The following is a 22,320-nucleotide window of genomic DNA, read 5'->3' as shown; positions in this document are numbered from 1 at the left end:
ATATTCATTATATAAATAAGCCCGTTTAATTTTGTCTGGCTTTCCGTTCCAAATAAAATTTAATCATTTTTTCTCATATAATTTAAAAAACTGTTTGCTAGGTGTAGGCAAGACCATAAGCAAATAGGTAAACTGGGATATTACTAAAGAGTTCATCAAGGTGGTTTTTCCACACATTTTTTGGTAGCAAGATCTTATCTATTTTTGCTAACGTTCTATTAAAATGTATTGGAGTGAGATCATTTATTTATTTTCGGATATGTATACCGAGTATATCCACATCACCATCAGACCATTTTATTGGTAAACTACACGGTAATGTAAAAGTTGTATTTTTTAGTGATCCAATACGTAATATAGTACATTTATCATAATTTGGTTGTAATCCAGAAAGGTTAGAAAAATTATCTAGATCCTCTATGAGGCTGTGGAGGGATCCACGTTGTGGATTTAAAAGAAAACATGAATCATTAGTGTACAATGACACCTTTGTTTTTAAGCCCTGGATTTCTAATCCCTTGATATTATTGTTGGATCTGAATTCAATAGCTAACATTTCGATGGCCATAATAAATAGATATGCCGATAGTGGACAACCTTGTTTTACTCCTCTTGACAGTTTTAAACTTTCTGAGAAGTAGCCATTACTTACTATTTTACACCTAGGGTTACTATACATGATTTTATCCCATTTTAGAAGAGATTCTCCAAAATGGAAATGTTCTAGGCATTTATATATAAACTCCAGTCGTACATTATCAAAAGCCTTTTCAAAGTCAGCTATGAATAGCAGGCCTGGTTTCCCAGATTTTTCATAGTGTTCTATTGTTTCCCGTACTTGCCTTATATTATCTCCAATTCATCTTCCATGTAAAAAACCTGTCTGATTAGAATTAATAATGCCCGACAATACCTTGTTAATTCTATGCACTATACATTTTGCTAGAACTTTTGTATCACAACACTGAAGTGTAAGGGGCCTCCAATTTTATTATGGACTGGATCTTTATATTTCCCACTTGTATCCTGTTTCAGTAATAATGAAATCAGACCTTCTTGTTGAGTGTCTGATAATCTACCATTTACACAGGAGTGGTTAAAACATGCTAATAACGGTCCTCTGAGTATATCAAAAAAGTTTTGGTACACCTCAACTGGTATGCCATCCAGCCCTGGAGTTTTCCCGGACTTAAAAGCTTTAATTGCACCAAGAAGTTCCTCCTCTGTAATTTCGCCAACACAAGTCTTTCTGTACAGCTGTTAATTAAAAATTATTAATAGAAAAAAATCCATACAATTAGCTTTGATTAGAGGAGATTGAGGAGACTGAAATGAAAACATATGCTTAAAGTACTTTGCTTCCTCTTTCAAAATATCATTTGGTGAATCATGGGTGACTCCATCATTTGTAACCAGTTTCAGTAAATTCTTTTTGGTAGCATTTCTATGTTGAAGATGGCTCAAATCTAAGGTCATTAACCCTTTAAAAATAATTTACTACAGTGATATGATTAATAGTTTTGCTCACAATGTTTTTTCCCTTCATTTAAATTGAGTAACACCAAGTGACACTGTGGATTCAGACACCCAATTATTAATGGAATCCTCAAATTTATGACATACTAAAAGGGTGTGATTAGCTAATAATTTTCTTTAATATAGACCCCTCCTCCGATAACAGTTTGCCACTGGTGGGAATGCTCAAGGTCCACATATATCTTTGTAATGAGTGCTTTTCAAGGCGGTAACAACAATGACATAAAATCGAGGGACAGACATTATACTAGTAAAAACAATAGGTATTTTAATAGATTATTGATCTATACAATATATTGTTATAGTGTTTTAGTTACTCAGCTCCGTGGTCTTGGAATTATCTACAGACCAACTTGAAACTCCAGGATCTTGTTTCCTTGGAGGAGTTTGGTTGACTCACATGTTACTGAGGAATGTGATTGTCATTAGGACTTCATGCGGCGGTCGTACATAAGATAGATTTTTTTATCTATGACGCTTGTATGTTTCTGTCATTTTAATGTATGCGTGTCTACGTCTAAATGTTGTTTATGGTGTGTCTATGTCTGTAAGTTGTTATGTCTGATATTTGTCTGAAACATTGTCTCACCTGCTGCTGTCTTGGTTGTACCAGGTCTCTCTTGAAAAATATATTTTATATCAATGAGACTAACCTGGATAAATAATAATGAAATACTTTTGTTCACATTCTAGCATTAAAAATAATAGATACTGTAGATACTGTATCTCTAAATCCCCAAAACATGTCACAACAACTCTACACATCACTACTGGGACAAGCCTTTTTGCTTACCTTAAGTGCTTTAAACAATGCATAAACATAAAGTGTTGCAGTATAAAGGACTTGTATGATGTTTTATACTGTATTTATTAGTTTTTAGCTTTTTTTTACTTGTATTGTTTTTCCACAGCACCCCACAAATGACACAAAAACAACACGGCCACTATACAACACATTCCCCAAGGTAATATACAAAATCCAATGGTATGTAGCTACTGTAGATGGTTCAACCCTCCAGTTTGTTATTGAGGGTGAATATGAGGCTTTCCAATTGATGGCACAATTTTTTTGTTGTTGCGGCAATTAGACCTACATTACAAACTTTCTCTGATATTGATCACCAATATTTATATTTCCCAACAGACATACAGTACCAGTCAAAGGTTTGGACAAACCTAATCATTCAAGGGTTTGTCTTTATTTTAAAAAAAATTTACATTGTAGAATAATAGTGAAGACATCAAAACTATGAAATAATACATATGGAATCATGTAGTAACCAAAAAAGTCTTAAACAAATCAATATATATTTGATATTTGAGATTCTTCAAATAGCCACCCTTTTCCTTGATGACAGCTTTGCACACTCATGGCAGAGCAAGTGCGCATATGAAGTGGCTATGTTGAGTGTAAAAGTGATAATTTGAAACAGGTCCTATAGCCTACCCTAGATTTAGAGTTATTTGGCAACTTTAGTTGTGAATGATACAAACCTTAGAATGTCTTAGAAATCAAAACGTATAAATGGGCTGCATGACGCAACTATAGGCTATTGATGATTTGAGAAAGTTCCTTGCCTCAGGCTGCACATGCAGTTCTCTTATCAAGGGATCATATTTTCACCCATCAGACTATTCTCAATTTATGGTGAGATATTCTGTAGCTAAAGTTAATGCGTCAGCCTAATAATTATGAAAATATAAAAAATATCCTATTACTAGGCTATTCAAATACAAATTCACTATAATTGTAGATTAACTCTGAATTAGTTTAATTTTGGAGTATAGGCAAGACCAATTATGTACTAAAGGCAGCTTAAATAAATGAAATAAATGTATATTTTTCTGGCATGTGTAATATGCGGTAGGCTATGTATTGTATAGTTGCACAAACATTATTTTAATACCGTTTTTTTTCTTCGGGTTTGGGTCATATATCAGCCAGGTCACCGGTGATACAAGTCAGTATTCGACATCCATCATGTTTGAAGACATCGGGAGATGATGTGGAAACCGGCCATTAGGGTCATTAGTGAGCGCTGATTCCTTCAAGTACGTTTTGATTCCAAAGGATGCAAGTTCGAATCCAGCGATATAAAGTTGTTTTTGTTTTATGCCTATCCCAAACCTTAACTCTTACCTTAACCATTCAGAGCTAATGCCTAAACTTAACCTTAAACACTTAGAAATGTAACGTTTGGAACAACTTCCAAATTTGATGTTTGTGAAACATGGATGAACATCTAATTCTGACGTGAGACTGTGAGAGCTGGTAACATACAGTGCCTTGCAAAAGTATTCATCCCCCTTGGCATTTTTCCTATTTTTTTGCATTACAACCTGTAATTTAAATGGATTATTATTTGGATTTCATGTAATGGACAGAAAATTATAAAAAATAAATAACGGAAAAGTGCTGCGTGCATATGTATTCACCCCCTTTGCTATGAAGCCCCTAAATAAGATATGGTGCAACCAATTACCTTCAGAAGTCACATAATTAGTTAAATAAAGTCCACCTGTGTGCAATCTAAGTGTCACATGATCTGTCACATGATCTCAATATATATACACCTGTTCTGAAAGGCCCCAGTGTCTGCAACACCACTAAGCAAGGGGCACCACCAAGCAAGCGGCACCATGAAGACCAAGGAGCTCTCCAAACAGGTCAGGGACAAAGTTGTGTAGAAGTACAGATCAGGGTTGGGTTATACAAAAATATCAGAAACTTTGAACATCCCATTAGCATCATTAAATCCATTATTAAAAAATTGAAAGAATATGGCACCACAACAAACCTGCCAAGAGAGGGCTGCCCACCAAAACTCATGGACCAGGCAAGGAGGGCATTAATCAGAGAGGCAACAAAGAGACCAAAGATAACCCTGAAGGAGCTGCAAAGCTCCACAGTGGAGATTGGAGTACCCTTCCCTTTATGAATTTGCCAACATTTCTACAAACCTGTTTTTGCTTTGTCATTATGGGGTATTGTGTGTAGATTGATGAGGGGAAAAAACAAGTTAATCCATTTTAGAATAAGGCTGTAACGTAACAAAATGTGGATAAAGTCAATGGGTCTGAATACTTTCCGAATGCACTGTAGGCCTATGCGTATATAAGCTGTAATATGCCTATGGGGTTTTTTAATTAATCATCACCTTAGAAAGTGCTTTCCATTTGGTTGTGTTACGCTTTGAAACAACATCCATAATGACCATGTTTTCCACTCATTGTTAACCTGTCGTTGAACGTCTTTCTTCAGATTGATCAATAACACTGAGGTGAGTTTTAAAAGCATGATACTGTTTTGATGATAAGTGTTTGATGTGATTTTCGATTGCATTTGCCTTGATGTTAGAGTGGTTAAAGGAACAATAGAGCCCTGAGTACGAGGCCATTAGCAACCTGATTGTCATTAGCGAGTTGGGTACTACCAACGCATGTCCAGAGTGCATAAGAGGAGATTACCGTGACTGAATACTTGGAATTTTACTGCAGTCATGACTCATGACTGCCGGTGTGGCAGTAATATGGTCATCGCAACAGCCATATTAGTAAGTCCAATGAATTATTTTAAACTTCAGTAGTTTATGTCTTAGGTTGTAGGAACAGGTATGAACATTTTCACATAACTGTGACCAATGGTTCTCCTCAATTTCTTCAAATTTGTTCCTTATAGGTTCTGAACCATCAGATAGACTTTCAATCAACGCTTAATATAACTTGGCAATCAACTTCTTTGCCGTAGCAGCTTCTTTCAGTATTATTTCTATGCTATATGCCTTAGGTTCATCCAGATGCTGTTGAAGCGATTGAATAAGATTTCGGAGTTGTAAGAACTTAAAGAAATAGGCCTTAGAAAATCCAATTATTTATTGTAATTGATTGAATGATAGTGGAGATCCATCATAGTACACATGTTCAAAATTCATCATGCCACTTTGGAACCAGGACTTAAAGGTGTTGTCATTAAACACTGGAGGTAAGGTGGGGTTATTCCATATAGGGGTGCCTGGCAATGATATTGATTCTTTCCGCCTTATGAATTGATGTACATTTTCCCAAATACGAATGGAATTGAGAATCATTGGAATGTCTGTTTTTTTTTCTTCAATGCCTTGGACCCGATGTAGTGAATATATTTTAGATCATAAAGTATTAAATGTATGGCTTCAATACTCCAACATGCACAAGGGTAGTCTGCTGTCCATTGTTTAAGTGAACGCAGTTGTGCAGCCCAGTAATATATCTTCATATGAGGTAGTCCAAGACCTCCAGCTTTATAGGGTAAGTGTAAAACAGTCCATTTTACTTTTTAGTCTTGCCATTCCAAATAAAGTTGGAGAGCAGGCCATTTATTTTATTGAAAAAGTTGGATGGAATTGAAACTGGCAGGGCCTGTAATAAATATATCATTTTTGTTATATATTCATGTTAAATAAACATAGAAATCGGGAGAAATATCTGAACATTGGATTCAATCTTATCTATTAAAGGAAAGTAATTGATTTTATATGCCTCCTCCAGATTCCATGGTATCAGTACACCCAGGTATTTCATACTGTATGTGTCTGTCCATTTTCACTTAAATGTACTTTCTAAGCTTGAGAAGTCATAATTAGAAATGGGCATTATTTCAGTTTTCTCCCAATTCACTTTAAATCCTGATACATCTCCATATGTGACCAACAGTAGTAAAATAAATGACAGAGAATGTTCTGGTTCAGATAAATAAAGTAAAATGTAATCTGCATACAATGATATTACATGCTGATCTTCACCAATCACTATGTCCCGGATTGAGCCATGAGTTCTAATTATGGATGCTAGGAGTTATGTGGTTAAAGGAAAACAAATAACTAGACAAATGGCATCCCTGTCTTGTCCCTCTTGATAACTTAAATCAGGGATGGGCAACTTTGATGGGGGAGGGGGCCACAAAAAAATCTGAATTCATAAGGGGCAGCAGTGGCTTGCGTGTCTGTTTTAAAGCACGTTTGCTGCAGTTCTACTCATTTTGCCATGGGGTGGAGAGGAAAATGAGCAGTTTTAAAGTTAATTTCCTGCAATTCTACACATTTTGCCACAGGGTGGAGAGAAATGTTTGACGTTTTTAATATCTGAGTGAGAGTGATTTAAAAAATATATGGGGGACCCCCGGTCGGTAATTCGACCATGATTAGGCTTACTACAAGTTTAGATAGCTGGCCGCTAGACTAATTTAGCAGTCTAAAAAACATGTAGCTGACATGGGCTAATTGAGTAACTGACATAACAAGAGAAAAACTGCTGATGCACAACCAAATTTCGAAATTGCACGTTGTGTATTCTGCTATTCTAACTTGCAACAGTAAATTGAGACTGGGGGGTGGTAAGGCTTCAAAAGGGGGGACGTGGGCCGTATGCGGCCTGTGGGCCGCCAGTTGCCCATGTTTGACTTAAATTATTCAGAGATCTGTCCATTTGTTCATATAGATGCTTTGGGGGATTTTAACAATAGCTCAATCCAGGAAATCAAACTTTCTTTAAGACAGCCACCAAATATGCCCACAAAATCGAATACTTTTTCAGCATCTATTGATATTGATACTTTTGGAGCGTTCAAGTTCTTGGTATGATGGATTGTATTGAAAAAAACGGTGGAGATTGTCTGAAGACATCCTGTTCCGTATAAACCCTGTTTGATCTGAGTGAATCAACTTTTGTATTACTGTTTTTAATGCGAAAAGCCAATACTTTAGCAATGATTTTGTAATCCACATTCAAGAGTGGTACTGGGCGTAAGAATCTGCATAACAATGGATCCTTATCTTTCTTTTTAAGTAGGGTGATTGTAGCCAAACATAGTGACTGGGGAAGTACATTTTTCTGTAGAGCTGCTGTGAGCATAAGTAACAGGCTTTAGTAATTTGGGACGAAAGTGTCTATAAAATTCCACTGGGAATCCATCATTACCAGGAGATTTCCCATTTTGTAGATAATTGAGGGCCTCCACCAGCTCACCTGGGGTAATGTTTCTATCCATATTCATTTTCTCTGGTTCACTTATTGGTAAAATGCCCTTATTAAGGAAATTGTCTATATTCTCCATAGAACTTTTCTCTTCAGATTGATACAGTTTGTGATAAAATATTTTAAAGACTGAGTTGATTTCAGAAGGATCCATTAGGGGTTTGAATGCTATATTTCCCTGCACTTTCACCTTGCTCAACATATTGTTGCTTGGATTTCATGGCAGCAATCTCTGCAGATCGGGTGTTTACTGTGTTATATTCAAGCTTAAAAGTGTTCAACTGTTGAAGGGTGGATTTTCTGTTGTAATATTTCAAATTCGTTATGGGTCTTGTTTTTCTTATGTGAAGAGTAAGACATGATACAACCTCTCATATATGCTTTAAGAGCTTCCCAGACAACAGTTGGGCATACTTCACTATCTACATTTGTTTCCCAAATCATGTCTATCTGTGTGTTGAGATATGAGGTAAACTCCTTATCTCCAAGTAACATTGTGTTGAATCGCCATGTCTTTGCTATTGGCATAGGAGGTTTGAGCTTAAACGTGAAGGACAATGGGCTATCGTCCGTAATTATTCTAGGAAGGTATTTACATTCAGAAACACAGTCAATTAAAGAAAAGTTTACTATAAAAAAGTCAATTCTTGAATATGAGCTGTGGACGTGAGAGTAATAGCAGTATTCTCTTTCATTTGGATGTTTGTATTGCCACAGTTCAAATAGACCCATCTCTTTCATGTTGTGGTTTAATAGTTTAGTTGTTGTGGTATAATAGTTTAGTTGATGACTTGTCTAGAGTTGCATCCCGCCCACAATTACCCCCACCCCACCCCCAAATAAGAAAATGCTTTAATTATTTTGGTTGGCTGCACAATTGCATTGACATTCCATGTCACACATATTAATGTATTCATATATTAAGTATTATCCACAACACATGATATTCAGATGGGTCTTTACATATTTTTTGTCTCCTATTGACTCATTTACATTTACATTTACGTCATTTAGCAGACGCTCTTATCCAGAGCGACTTACAAATTGGTGCATTCACCTTATAGCCAGTGGGATAACCACTTTACAAATTATTATTATTATTATTTTTTTTGGGAGGGGGGTGGGATGGGGTAAGGGGGGGGTTAGAAGGATTACTTTATCCTATCCCAGGTGTTCCTTAAAGAGGTGGGGTTTCAAATGTCTCCGGAAGGTGGTGAGTGACTCCGCTGTCCTGGCGTCGTGACGGAGCTTGTTCCACCATTGGGGTGCCAGAGCAGCGAACAGTTTTGACTGGGCTGAGCGGGAACTGTGCTTCAGCAGAGGTAGGGGAGCCAGCAGGCCAGAGGTGGATGAACGCAATGCCCTCGTTTGGGTGTAGGGACTGATCAGAGCCTGAAGGTACGGAGGTGCCGTTCCCCTCACAGCTCCGTAGGCAAGCACCATGGTCTTGTAGCAGATGCAAGCTTCAACTGGAAGCCAGTGTAGTGTGCGGAGGAGCGGGGTGACGTGAGAGAACTTGGGAAGGTTGAACACCAGACGGGCTGCGGCATTCTGGATGAGTTGTAGGGGTTTAATGGCACAGGCAGGGAGCCCAGCCAACAGCGAGTTGCAGTAATCCAGACGGGAGATGACAAGTGCCTGGATTAGGACCTGTGCCGCTTCCTGTGTAAGGCAGGGTCGTACTCTCCGAATGTTGTAGAGCATGAACCAACGGGATCGGGTCACCGCCTTGATGTTAGCGGAGAACGACAGGGTGTTGTCCAGGGTCACGCCAAGGCTCTTCGCACTCTGGGAGGAGGACACAACGGAGTTGTCAACCGTGATGGCGAGATCATGGAACGGGCAGTCCTTCCCCGGGAGGAAGAGCAGCTCCGTCTTGCCAAGGTTCAGCTTGAGGTGGTGATCCGTCATCCATACTGATATGTCTGCCAGACATGCAGAATGCGATTCACCACCTGGTTATCAGAAGGGGGAAAGGAGAAGATTAGTTATGTGTCGTCTGCGTAGCAATGATAGGAGAGGCCATGTGAGGATATGACAGAGCCAAGTGACTTGGTGTATAGCGAGAATAGGAGAGGGCCTAGAACTGAGCCCTGGGGGACACCAGTGGTGAGAGCACGTGGTGCGGAGACAGCTTCTCGCCACGCCACTTGGTAGGAGCGACCGGAGATGCCCAGCTCGGAGAGGGTGGAGAGGAGGATCTGATGGTTCACAGTATCAAAGGCAGCAGACAGGTCTAGAAGGACAAGAGCAGAGGAGAGAGAGTTAGCTTTAGCAGTGCGGAGAGCCTCCGTGACACAGAGAAGAGCAGTCTCAGTTGAATGACCAGTCTTGAAACCTGACTGGTTTGGATCAAGAAGGTCATTCTGAGAGAGATAGCAAGAGAGTTGGCTAAAGACGGCACGCTCAATAGTTTTGGAGAGAAAAGAAAGAAGGGATACTGGTCTGTAGTTGTTGACATCAGAGGGATCGAGTGTTGGTTTTTTGAGAAGGGGTGCAACTCTCGCTCTCTTGAAGATGGAAGGGACATAGCCAGCGGTCAAGGATGAGTTGATCAGCGAGGTGAGGTAAGGGAGAAGGTCACCGGAGATGGTCTGGAGAAGAGAGGAGGGGATAGGGTCAAGCGGGCAGGTTGTTGGGCGGCCGGCCGTCACAAGTCGCAAGATTTTATCTGGAGAGAGAGGGGAGAAAGAAGTCAAAGCATAGGGTAGGGCAGTGTGAGCAGGACCAGCAGTGTCATTTGACTTAACAAACGAGGATCGGATGTCGTCAACCTTCTTTTCAAAATGGTTGACGAAGTCATCCACAGAGAGGGAGGAGGGGGGGAGGGGGAGGAGGATTCAGCAGGGAGGAGAAGGTGGCAAAGAGCTTCCTAGGGTTAGAGGCAGATGCTTGGAATTTAGAGTGGTAGAAAGTGTCCTTAGCAGCAGAAACAGATGAAGAAAATGTAGAGAGGAGGGAGTGAAAAGATGCCAGGTCCGCAGGGAGTCTAGTTTTCCTCAATTTCCGCTCGGCTGCCCGGAGCCCTGTTCTGTGAGTTCGCAATGAGTCATCAAGCCACGGAGCTGGAGGGGAGGACCGAGCCGGCCGGGAGGATAGGGGACATAGAGAGTCAAAGGATGCAGAAAGGGAGGAGAGGAGGGTTGAGGAGGCAGAATCAGGAGATTGGAGGGAGAAGGATTGAGCAGAGGGAAGAGATGATAGGATGGAAGAGGAGAGAGTAGCGGGAGAGAGAGAGCGAAGGTTGCGACGGCGCATTACCATCTGAGTAGGGGCAGAGTGAGTAGTGTTGGAGGAGAGCGAGAGAGAAAAGGATACAAAGTAGTGGTCGGAGACATGGAGGGGAGTTGCAGTGAGATTAGTAGAAGAACAGCTTCTAGTAAAGATGAGGTCAAGCGTATTGCCTGCCTTGTGAGTAGGGGGGGATGGTGAGAGGGTGAGGTCAAAAGAGGAGATGAGTGGAAAGAAGGAGGCAGAGAGAAATGAGTCAAAGGTAGACGTAGGGAGGTTGAAGTCCCCCAGAACTGTGAGGGGTGAGCCATCATCAGGAAAGGAACTTATCAAGGCGTCAAGCTCATTGATGAACTCTCCAAGGGAACCTGGAGGGCGATAGATGACAAGGATATTAAGCTTAAATGGGCTAGTGACTGTGACAGCATGGAATTCAAATGAGGAGATAGACAGATGGGTCAGGGGAAAAATAGAGAATGTCCATTTGGGAGAGATGAGGATTCCTGTGCCACCACCCCGCTGACCAGATGCTCTCGGGGTATGCGAGAACACATGGTCAGACGAGGAGAGAGCAGTAGGAGTAGCAGTGTTTTCAGTGGTAATCCATGTTTCCGTCAGCGCCAAGAAGTCGAGGTACTGGAGGGTAGCATAGGCTGAGATGAACTCTGCCTTGTTGGCAGCAGAACGGCAGTTCCAGAGGCTGCCTGAGACCTGGAACTCCACGTGGGTGGTGCGTGCAGGGACCACCATGTTAGAGAGGCAGCAGCCACGCGGTGTGATGCGTTTGTATAGCCTGTGCGGAGAGGAGAGAACAGGGATAGACAGAGGCATAGTTGACAGGCTGCAGAAAATGGCTATAATAATGCAAAGGAGATCGAAATGAACTAAACATCTGGGAAAGGAGAGAGCGGGGCCTCCCTCACCACAACACCCATACATTATGTACGGTGTTGGTACATAAACAGCTACAATGATATTAGCGTTGATCAATCCTCAAGCTTCTTAGTGGACATGTATTCACAAGACATAAAAAATGATACAAAACAATAAATCCCTTATCTTCCTCTTTTCCCCCCTCCCCTTTCCCCTTTGATGCTTCCCGCATGAATCTCTCCTGGACTGTTGCACAGGTGAGAGAGTGACCTAATTGGCGCCTCCGTAGTGGCCATTCCCTTTAATGCAGTTTATCGGTCAGTGACTATGTCTCTACAATACACCCCAAAAATTATATACACTACATATACAAAAGTATGTGGACACCCCTTCAAATTAGTGGATTCGGTTGTTTCAGCCACACCCGTTGCTGACAGGTGTATAACTCGAGCACAGAGCCATGCAATCTCCATAGACAAACATTGGCAGTAGAATGGCCTTACTGAAGAGCTCAGTGACTTTCAACGTGGCACCGTCATAGGATGCCACCTTTCCAACAAGTCAGTTCATCAAATATCTGCCTTGCTAGAGCTGCCCCGGTCAACTGTAAGTGCTGTTATTGTGTAGTTGAAATGTCTAGGAGCAACAACGGCTCAGCCGCGAAGTGGTAGGCCACACAAGCTCACAGAACGGGACCGCCGAGTGCTGAAGCGCATAAAAATCATCTGTCCTCGGTTGCAACACTCACTACCGAGTTCCAAACTGCCTCTGGAAGCAACGTCAGCACAATAATTGTTCGTCGGGAGCTTTATGAAATGGGTTTCCATGGCCGAGCACCCTCACACAAGCCTAAGATCACCATGTGCAATGACAAGCGTCGGCTGGAGTGGTGTAAAGCTTGCCGCCATTGGACTCTGGAGCAGTGGAAACGCGTTCTGTAGAGTGATGAATCATGCTTCACCATCTGGCAGTTCGACGGATGAATCTGGGTTTGGCGTATGCCAGGAGAACGCGACCTGCCCCAATGCATAGTGCCATAAACAGTGGCTTTCGAAAGTATTCACCCCCTTGGCATTTTTCCTATTTTGTTGCCTTACAACCTGGAATTCAAATTGATTTTGGGGGGGTTTGTATCATTTGATTTACACAACATGCCTACCACTTTGAAGATGCAAAATATTTTTTATTGTGAAACAAACAAGAAATAAGACAAAAAAACTGAACTTGAACGTGCATAACTATTCACCCCCCCCCAAAGTCAATACTTTGTAGAGCCACCTTTTCAAGCAATTACAGCTGCAAGTCTCTTGGGCTATGTCTCTATAAACTTGGCACATCTAGCCCCTGGACATTTTGCCCATTCTTCAAGGCAAAACTGCTCCAGCTCCTTCAAGTTGGATGGGCTCCGCTGGTGTACAGCAATTTTTAAGTAATACCATAGATTTTCAATTGGATTGAGGTCTGGGCTTTGACTAGGCCATTCCAAGACATTTAAATGTTTCCCCTTAAACCACTTGAGTGTTGCTTTAGCGGTATGCTTAGGGTCATTGTCCTGCTGGAAGGTGAACCTCTGTCCCAGTCTCAAATCTCTGGAAGACGTAAACAGGTTTCCCTCAAGAATTTCCCTGTATTTAGCACCATTCATCATTCCTTCAATTCTGACCAGTTTCCCAGTCCCTGCCGATGAAAAACATCCCACAGCATGATGCTGCCACCACCATGCTTCACTGTGGGGATGGTGTTCTCGGGGGGATGAGAGGTGTTGGGTTTGTGCCAGACATAGCGTTTTCCTTGATGGCTAAAAAGCTCAATTTTAGTCTCATCTGACCAGAGTATCTTCTTCCATATGTTTGGGGAGTCTCCCACATACCTTTTGGTGAACACCAAACGTGTTTGCTTATTATTTTCTTAAAGCAATGGCTTTTTTCTGGCCACTCTTCCATAAAGCCCAGCTCTGTGTAGTGTACGGCTTAAAGTGGTCCTATGGACAGATACTCCAATCTCCGCTGTGGAGCTTTGCAGCTCATTCAGGGTTATCTTTGGTCTTTTTGTTGCCTCTCTGATTAATGCCCTCCTTGCCTGGTCTGTGAGTTTTGATGGAGGGCCCTTTCTTGGCAGGTTTGTTGTGGTGCCATATTCTTTCAATTTTTTAATAATGGATTTAATGGTGCTCCATGGGATGTTCAAAGTTTCTGATATTTTTGTATAACCCAACCCTGATCTGTACTTCTCCACAACTTTGTCCCTGACCTGTTTGGAGAGCTGCTTGGTCTTCATGGTGCCGCTTGCTTGGTGGTGCCCCTTGCTTAGTGGTGTTGCAGACTCTGGGGCCTTTCAGAACAGGTGTAAATATACTGAGATCATGTGACAGATCATGTGACACTTAGATTCCACACAGGTGGACTTTATTTAACTAATTATGTGACTTCTGAAGGTAATTGGTTGCAGCATATCTTATTTAGGGGCTTCATAGCAAAGGGGTTGAATACATATGCAGGCACCACTTTTCCGTCATGTATTTTTTATAATTTTTTGAAACAAGTTATTTTTTTCATTTCACATCCCCAATTTTGACTATTTTGTGTATGTCCATTACATGAAATCCAAATACAAATCAATTTAAATTACAGGTTGTAATGCAACAAAACAGGAAAAACGCCAAGGGGGCTGAATACTTTTGCAAGGCACTGTAATTCTCCAATGAAATAAATGGAAACAGATATAGGCCTATAACCACTGGAGAAGCCTACAGTTCCGTTGTACTGCATGCAACCACACGTGGGCACACTCGTCTTGACCCACCGGCGTACAGAGCAGGTGGATCACTTAGAGCGGGGTGGTATAATGACTTGTAACATCAATGCAACATCCCTTTGCTCTGGGCACCGGTAGAGCCAAAGTGAGTGCCATTTATTCACTTGATTTTTCAAAGTTTAGGCTACATGTTCTGTTAGCCTAGCTATATTTCTTGTACATTACACCTTGAGATTCAGTTAATGAATTCATTTCGATATAATTGTCCAACAAAGGTCTGGAAATAATGATTGAAAGGTGCATAATTGTGGGCTTCGCTCACATAGCCTGCTTGTTTGGCACTCTCTTTTATGAACTCGGCGATTGCCCATGCTTTTTCAAAATTAATTCAACCAATTCATTAACAATTGTCATTGTACTTTCTATGGGAGAATAAAAAGAAAAGAATAATCGACACGTGATGGTATCATGTTGCCCACATCGATAACACATCTTTTTCAATTCATATATCCCGGTTATAATTTCCCTGTTATTATGCCTTAATTCTGGAAAAAGTCAATTAAATAAAAAATAAAAAGAAGGAAGGGAGCGAGGGAGAGAGAGAGCAACAGAAATAGAATTACTTTGGGCTTACAATTTCAGCGTCTTAGGTTGTATGACATTTGTATGACATTTAAATTCTTCCCACCCACTCTGGCCTTTATAGCCTATTGGCTCGGGAGCATTCAAAAATAAATGTTCAGATCATAGCAATCATCTTGCCTTGTTCACTTGTCAGTTCGTTACTTAAACAAATAGATCATGGCTATAGCCTACCAATTAACGGGTTGTCATTTAGGCTGCATAGCCAATAGTCATTAAAGTGTTATTCATTTAGACAGATCGCCTGGGTGGTGCTGTGATTGTCTTTTCAATAGGGATGTGAGTGAAGGCATTAACAACACATACATTTCTCTTTTGTGTCTTTGATGTGGTGGGTTGTAATAGTCCATCGTTCACCTAATTTCAGTAGCCTAAACAGTTCATTAGTCTAGTGCCCCATATGTTGTACATCGTCTGTTGAGAGGTTGTCCTGTAGTCTATACATTTAATTAATTGCCATTTCCACCGTTCTCCTTGTCCAGGTTATCCAGGAATCGGGTAGCTTCGTTTGCTGATTTCAGTGTGATGTCTCTTTCCTTCCATTTGTTCGTAGTTGTGCGGGGTACACCAAAGAGAACTTGGATTCGTTTTTCCCATAGATTTTTCTTTATGGGGTTGAATTCTCTGTGTTTCATGTAGAGGTCTCTGCTCATGTCGACGTTGATGTAGATCCGATGGCCCTCATACATCAAAGGTCCGACTCCCGACTTCTTGGCATGGATGGCCAGTTGTAGAACATGATCTTTGTCCCTATAGTTAAGGAACTTTGCGATGATGCCCATTGATTTGCTGCTCGTGTCCCCTCTTGACCGCCTGTTTGATGTGCTCGTTCAGTTGTGGGAGCCCGTGTGAAGTTCTCCTGGCCCAGTAGTTGTGGTATTACCTTTTCCAGAAAATCTTCCATTCCGGTTGTTACACAGATTTTGGGGAAATGTACGAAACGAAGATTTGAGCAGCTACTGAAGTCCTCCATCCCGTTTAATCTTTCAATAAGCCCCATAATGATGTGTTTTTGTTCATCCACGGTTTTCTGGAGCTTTTCTAATGCAATTTTATCCAAGGTTAACCTGGCCTCCTCCATTAGTTTTTACAGTTCAGGTCATATCAGTTTAGATTTTTTGGACATCAGATATTTTCTTCATCTGCTTGGACAGTTTCTCATTGCCAGTGCGAATTTCTGTTAGTAGTGTCTCTAAATTCACTTTAGTTGAGTTGTCAGCTACTTTGTCCATGGTCGCGTTGTTTTGTTGTGTTCGTTTCGCATTATGTTTTTTTCATTGATAAACAGTTCAATATAAACAAAAACATGTATGATGTGTAACTATTTGTCATTTTAAAGGGTTTTTCATGGTTGCAAAGGCAAGGGACACAAATGTCACCACAATTCAAGAACGACCCTGCTAGCACTGCATCACCGCGGCCCTCATTCCTTCCTTCCCATTTTACATTTGCAGTACTTTAGTCATTTAGCAGACACTCTTGTCCAGGGCAACTTACAGTTAGTGCATTCAACTTAAGGTAACTAGGTAAGACAACCACGTCACAGTCATAGTAAGTAAAACGTTTCCTCATTAAAGCAGCTATCAGCAAAGCCGGTCTCTCCTTCCTTCCTTCCTTCCTTCCTTCCTTCCTTCCTTCCTTCCTTCCTTCCTTCCTTCCTTCCTTCCTTCCTTCCTTCCTTCCTTCCTTCCTTCCTTCCTTCCTTCCTTCCTTCCTTCCTTCCTTCCTTCCTTTCCTTCCATCAATCCATCCACGCCCCCTCCCTCCCTCGTTGCCTCCCTCTGTCCCTCCCTCCCAGTCCCTCTAAATAGGTTCCTGTATGTACCAGGCACCCTCTGCTTGCTTTAGATTTTGCTGGCGACAGTGACAGCAGTGATCGATCATTACTACTAGACTTTGAACTCTTAGAGTGTGTTTGTAAGTTGCCCCAAGAGTGCGCTCTGGGCCATTCGTAAATTCAGAGTGTTTCGCTCTCAGAGTGTTCAGAGCGCACACTGTACGCTCTGGCCAAGGAGTAGGGTTGATCCGAGTGTTCTGACCTCACAACGGCAGTCAAGCACCCAAGCTAACTGGCTAAAGTTGGCTAGCTTGCTAGCTACTTCCAGACATAAATGAGAGAGAACCTCACTCTGACGATTTTACTCTGACTATGGTTAGACTGTTTTCATGTTATCAAAAGGGTTAGTAACTGTAAGTAACTGTGTTACTGGCAACAATTTAATTAGTTTTTATAGCCCATGTTTACTGACACCTGTAACAACAACCGAGTTTAGGGCGTTCGTAAATTCATAAATGAATCTGCGCTCTGGCACACTCAAACCAGAGTGCTCTGATATCGGAGTAGATTGCCAGTGTGAATTTACGAACGCACCCACCCTTACATTACCAGATGAAAGACAAAGACACAGCAGGCTGGTTTGGTTTCCCTATCCGTCACCACTGACTAAATGACTCTCTAACAACCTTCTGTCTGTCTGTCTGTGGGGGACGCTTTTAGGACATTCAATTACTCATAGGCATGTGTTAGTAAACACACACACCGTATCTCTGGAGATGAAAAAAGGTCCTCTACTGTTCCAAACAAGGATGCTTAAAACACTAAATTAGGATGCTTAAAACACAATTTTTATTGTGTTTTCAGGATAATTTTTCATCTTCTCAAAATGTCACAAAAATACTGTGTGTGATTCCTCCATCTTGCACAACTTGAAGATTCAATCTTCTTTCGAGGTTCTTGGTTTTGTGAGAGAATTTCTCCCACACAAATAGGCCATGCATTTCTCAATGGCTGCTGAGGACTGGGGTGCACAGTGTAGCCAAAGTAATTAGTGAGGAACAGAAACGCTTGTTCTCACTTGATGGAGTTGACATTAATCCACTCAGAAAGACTAATTTGCGTGTGTGTGTGTGTGTGTGTCTGTGTGTGTATGAGAAAGTCTAATTCCTGTTTATTTACTTGGAGATCATTCAGTTTAATCACCCAGAGTGCTCTCTCTCTCTCTCTCTCTCTCTCTCTCTCTCTTTCTCTCTTTCTCTCTCCCCTTCCTCAGTGCCAGCGTCATGGCGGGGCATTATGTGCCCACAGGAAATGACACAGTGTATTTCACGGTGGTGGATGGCAAGGGCAACGCCTGCTCATTCATCAACAGTAACTACATGGGCTTCGGAACTGGCCTGGTGCCTCAGAGTTGTTGCTTCTACCTGCAAGTGAGTGGCAGCCTGTCTCGGTTGTTGAGAAACCAAGGGCTAAATTCAATCCGTACCGCAATTGAAATTCAAAGGTTATTTCCAATTGAACCTAAATATGCAGCGTTTCCCGTGAATGCAGTCTCCGCGAACACAGGAACATTGCCTTTCAATTTCAATCACGCTATAGGGCGGATCTTCTGCGATACCAACCCCGCCTCTGGACGCCTACTCTGCTCCCTCGGGATCATGGGAGCCTTTATGCAGCCGCAGGGCCACATACAGGTGCCCACACACACACACACATCACACACGCACTCACACTTTCTCTCACTTTCCTGGTGCTTTAGTTTAGTTGCCTGTGTTCTCTCTCTCCTCTCCACCCAGGTGTTGCTGAACATGCTGGAGTTTGGGATGAACCCCCAAGATGCCCTAGATGCCCCTCACATGTACAGTGGGGAGAACAAGTATTTGATACACTGCCGATTTAGCAGGTTTTCCTACTTACAAAGCATGTATAGGTCTGTAATTTTTATCATAGGTACACTTCAACTGTGAGAACCAGAATCTAAAACAAAAATCCAGAAAATCACATTGTATGATTTTTAAGTAATTAATTTGCATTTTATTGCATGATATAAGTATTTGATCACCTACCAACCAGTAAGAATTCCGGCTCTGACAGACCTGTTAGTTTTTCTTTAAGAAGCCCTCCTGTTCTCCACTCATTACCTGTATTAACTGCACCTGTTTGAACTTGTTACCTGTATAAAAGACACCTGTCCACACACTCAATCAAACAGACTCCAACCTCTCCACAATGGCCAAGACCAGAGAGCTGTGTAAGGACATCAGGGATAAAATTGTAGACCTGCACAAGGCTGGGATGGGCTACAGGACAATAGGCAAGCAGCTTGGTGAGAAGGCAACAACTGTTGGCACAATTATTAGAAAATGGAAGAAGTTCAAGATGACGGTCAATCAACCTCGGTCTGGGGCTCCATGCAAGATCTCACCTCGTGGGGCATCAATGATCATGAGGAAGGTGAGGGATCAGCCCAGAACTACACGGCAGGACCTGGTCAATTACCTGAAGAGAGCTGGGACCACAGTCTCAAAGAAAACCATTAGTAACACACTACGCCGTCATGGATTAAAATCCTGCAGTGCACGCAAGGACCCCCTGCTCAAGCCAGCGCATGTCCAGGCCCATCTGAAGTTTGCCAATGACCATCTGGATGATCCAGAGGAGGAATGGGAGAAGGTCATATGGTCTGATGAGACAAAAATTGAGCTTTTTGGTCTAAACTCCACTCGCCGTGTTTGGAGGAAGAAGAAGGATGAGTACAACCCCAAGAACACCATCTCAACCTCTGAAGCATGGAGGTGGAAACATCATTCTTTGGGGATGCTTTTCTGCAAAGGGGACAGGACGACTGCACCGTATTGAGGGGAGGATGGATGGGGCCATGTATCGCGAGATCTTGGCCAACAACCTCCTTCCCTCAGTAAGAGCATTGAAGATGGGTCGTGGCTGGGTCTTCCAGCATGACAACGACCCGAAACACACAGCCAGGGCAACTAAGGAGTGGCTCCGTAAGAAGCATCTCAAGGTCCTGGAGTGGCCTAGCCAGTCTCCAGACCTGAACCCAATAGAACATCTTTGGAGGGAGCTGAAAGTCCGTATTTCCCAGCGACAGCCCCGAAACCTGAAGGATCTGGAGAAGGTCTGTATGGAGGAGTGGGCCAAAATCCCTGCTGCAGTGTGTGCAAACCTGGTCAAGACCTACAGGAAACGTATGATCTCTGTAATTGCAAAGAAAGGTTTCTGTACCAAATATTAAGTTCTGCTTTTCTGATGTATCAAATACTTATGTCATGCAATAAAATGCAAATTAATTACTTAAAAATCATACAATGTGATTTTCTGGATTTTTGTTTTAGATTCCGTCTCTCACAGTTGAAGTGTACCTATGATAAAAATTACAGACCTCTACATGCTTTGTAAGTAGGAAAACCTGCAAAATCGGCAGTGTATCAAATACCTGTTCTCCCCACTGTATGTGTAGCATGACAAGGCTGGTAAGCTCTCTGTGAACCAGGCTAGAGGCCAGGCCACTCGTCTCTCTCTCTCTCTCTCTCTCTCTCTCTGTCTCTCTCTCTCTCTCTCTCTCTCTCTCTCTCTCTCTCTCTCTCTCTCTCTCTCTCTCTCTCTCTCTCTCTCTCTCTCTCTCTCTCTCTCTCTCTCTCTCTCTCATCAGCCAACCCCCAGTAGAAATGGACCCCCCCTGATGGACTATGGCTAGGAGTAAACAAACGTGTTACTAAACTACAATATAATATTTTGCCTGCATCAGGAAAAAATAATTTAATCTAAGAAACGTGCACACACATGTTGTTAGTAATGCATAGAGAATGCTATATTTATTTGGCATAATAAAAACTCTCTGGGGTTATGGACCCACATGTCCTCCTGGAAATCCTCCTTTATCTGCATCCTCTCCTCTCACAGCCCAGCAGTGGTGTGTCAACTTGGAGGTGGGTGTCGACCAGGGTGTTGCTGAAGACCTGGAAAAGCGGAGCCATGTGGTTTGCTGGCCTATCACTGGCAGTTTGGTCAGTTTGGGCGAGGCCAGGTCATCTCAGTAGGGGATTGGTGGAACCTGTCTACCCAGGAAGCAGAGCCTAATGTTAGGGTGTTGTGGGCAGGATCAGACCCCAGAGCTGATGGTTGTGCCCAGGGGTACTAGTGACTAGCGCTGCACAATATGGGCCAGAAATCTCATTGCGATTTTTTAAACAAATATTGAAATTGCGATTTGGCTTGCGATATAGATCGAAACACTTTGGTGAACTTTTGGAATCATTGAAATAGAATGATTTATATTAAGAAGCAAAGTAGAAAGCAGCATCGTTCTTGTTTGGAACAATCTGTTCACTGCATTTGACCTAACAGAACAGCATGCAAACAGTGAATTTAAAAGTGAGGAGGAACTGCGCCGCTTGATTGACAGGTGCTTGGTGTGTGTGTGGGAAGCAGCCTCAAGAGGAGAGGGAGAGAGACGTCAAACAGAGTAAACTATAAAAACAGATGTTACATGCAGCTTAGTGGCGGTTCAAAATATTGCATGCAATATGGATCTCTTGCAATATGGATATTGCGCATGTCAATATTGCGATTTTGATGTGAATTTGAATAATCGTGCAGCCTTATATTCTTCGAAAAATGATTCCAAACGGGTTCTTCGACTGTCCCCATAGGAGAACCCTTTTTGGTTCCAGGTAAAACCCTTTTTGGTTCCAGGTAGAACCATTTTGTGTTCCATGTAGAACCCTCTGTGGAAAGGGTTCTACATGGAACCCAAAACGGTTCTACTTGGAACCAAAACGGTTCTACATGGAACCATTGTTCAAAGGGTTCTCCTATGGGGACAACCGAAGAACCCTTTTAGGTTCTAGATAGCACCTTTTATTCTGTGTACTAGTGACCCTCTCCTCTCCCCTCCCTAGGAGGAGCTAGAGAGCATAAACATAATCTTTACAGTATGACTGTGCACTACACTTGTCCACTCACTGACCATGTTTACATGTATACCAAACTCCCGTTATTATTCAGGATACTCAAGTATTCTGTTTTTGAGTTGACGCATATAAACATCATATCCCGTTTACAATAACCCGAAAAAGCTTGTATCCCGGTTATGAGAAACCTGGATAAGATGCCTGGGATATGCTGATCTAAGAGGGGATACTGTGGCATGTTAACATCTTATCCCATTTACTGTTGTTTTTGCGGTCTGCGCAGGCTCAGTTTTTCATATCATGGGTGATGATGTTTTCATCTGATTGTCACTTCAAAAAGTAGGCTACTTGCGCTGTTCGATCCACCATAATAATTCTATAATAATTTTGCCTACTATAATTAATTTACTATAATTTAAATTACGTTTCTGCTTATAATTTCCGACATTTGGTAGTCCATATTATAATTAGGTAGACTATTTTAAACTATAGTTTGTTACATGCAGCTTCTCTTCTGTCATTACTTGTTGCCCCAGAAGACTAAATAAAGTAGTGCTCAACAGA

The 22,320-nt window shown here is 41.9% G+C and overlaps 1 pseudogene across 1 annotated transcript in view; it reads left to right on the top strand.

Annotated features, from left to right (window-relative positions):
* LOC311148669 (glutathione hydrolase-like YwrD proenzyme) overlaps positions 1–20,984 on the top strand; it is a 35,620-nt pseudogene extending 14,636 nt beyond the window's left edge. The window contains exons 8-10 of the transcript in view: positions 18,099–18,519; positions 18,622–18,688; positions 20,747–20,984. The product of the transcript in view is annotated as a glutathione hydrolase-like YwrD proenzyme (transcript). The remainder of the gene's footprint in view (positions 1–18,098; positions 18,520–18,621; positions 18,689–20,746) is intronic.
* Positions 20,985–22,320: the final 1,336 nt, after the last annotated feature.

This window comes from Coregonus lavaretus, assembly GCF_964263955.1.
Source record: "Coregonus lavaretus genome assembly, chromosome: 21".
Classification (NCBI taxonomy): Eukaryota; Metazoa; Chordata; class Actinopteri; order Salmoniformes; family Salmonidae; genus Coregonus; species Coregonus lavaretus.
This window is presented reverse-complemented; position numbering and strand designations above follow the sequence as displayed.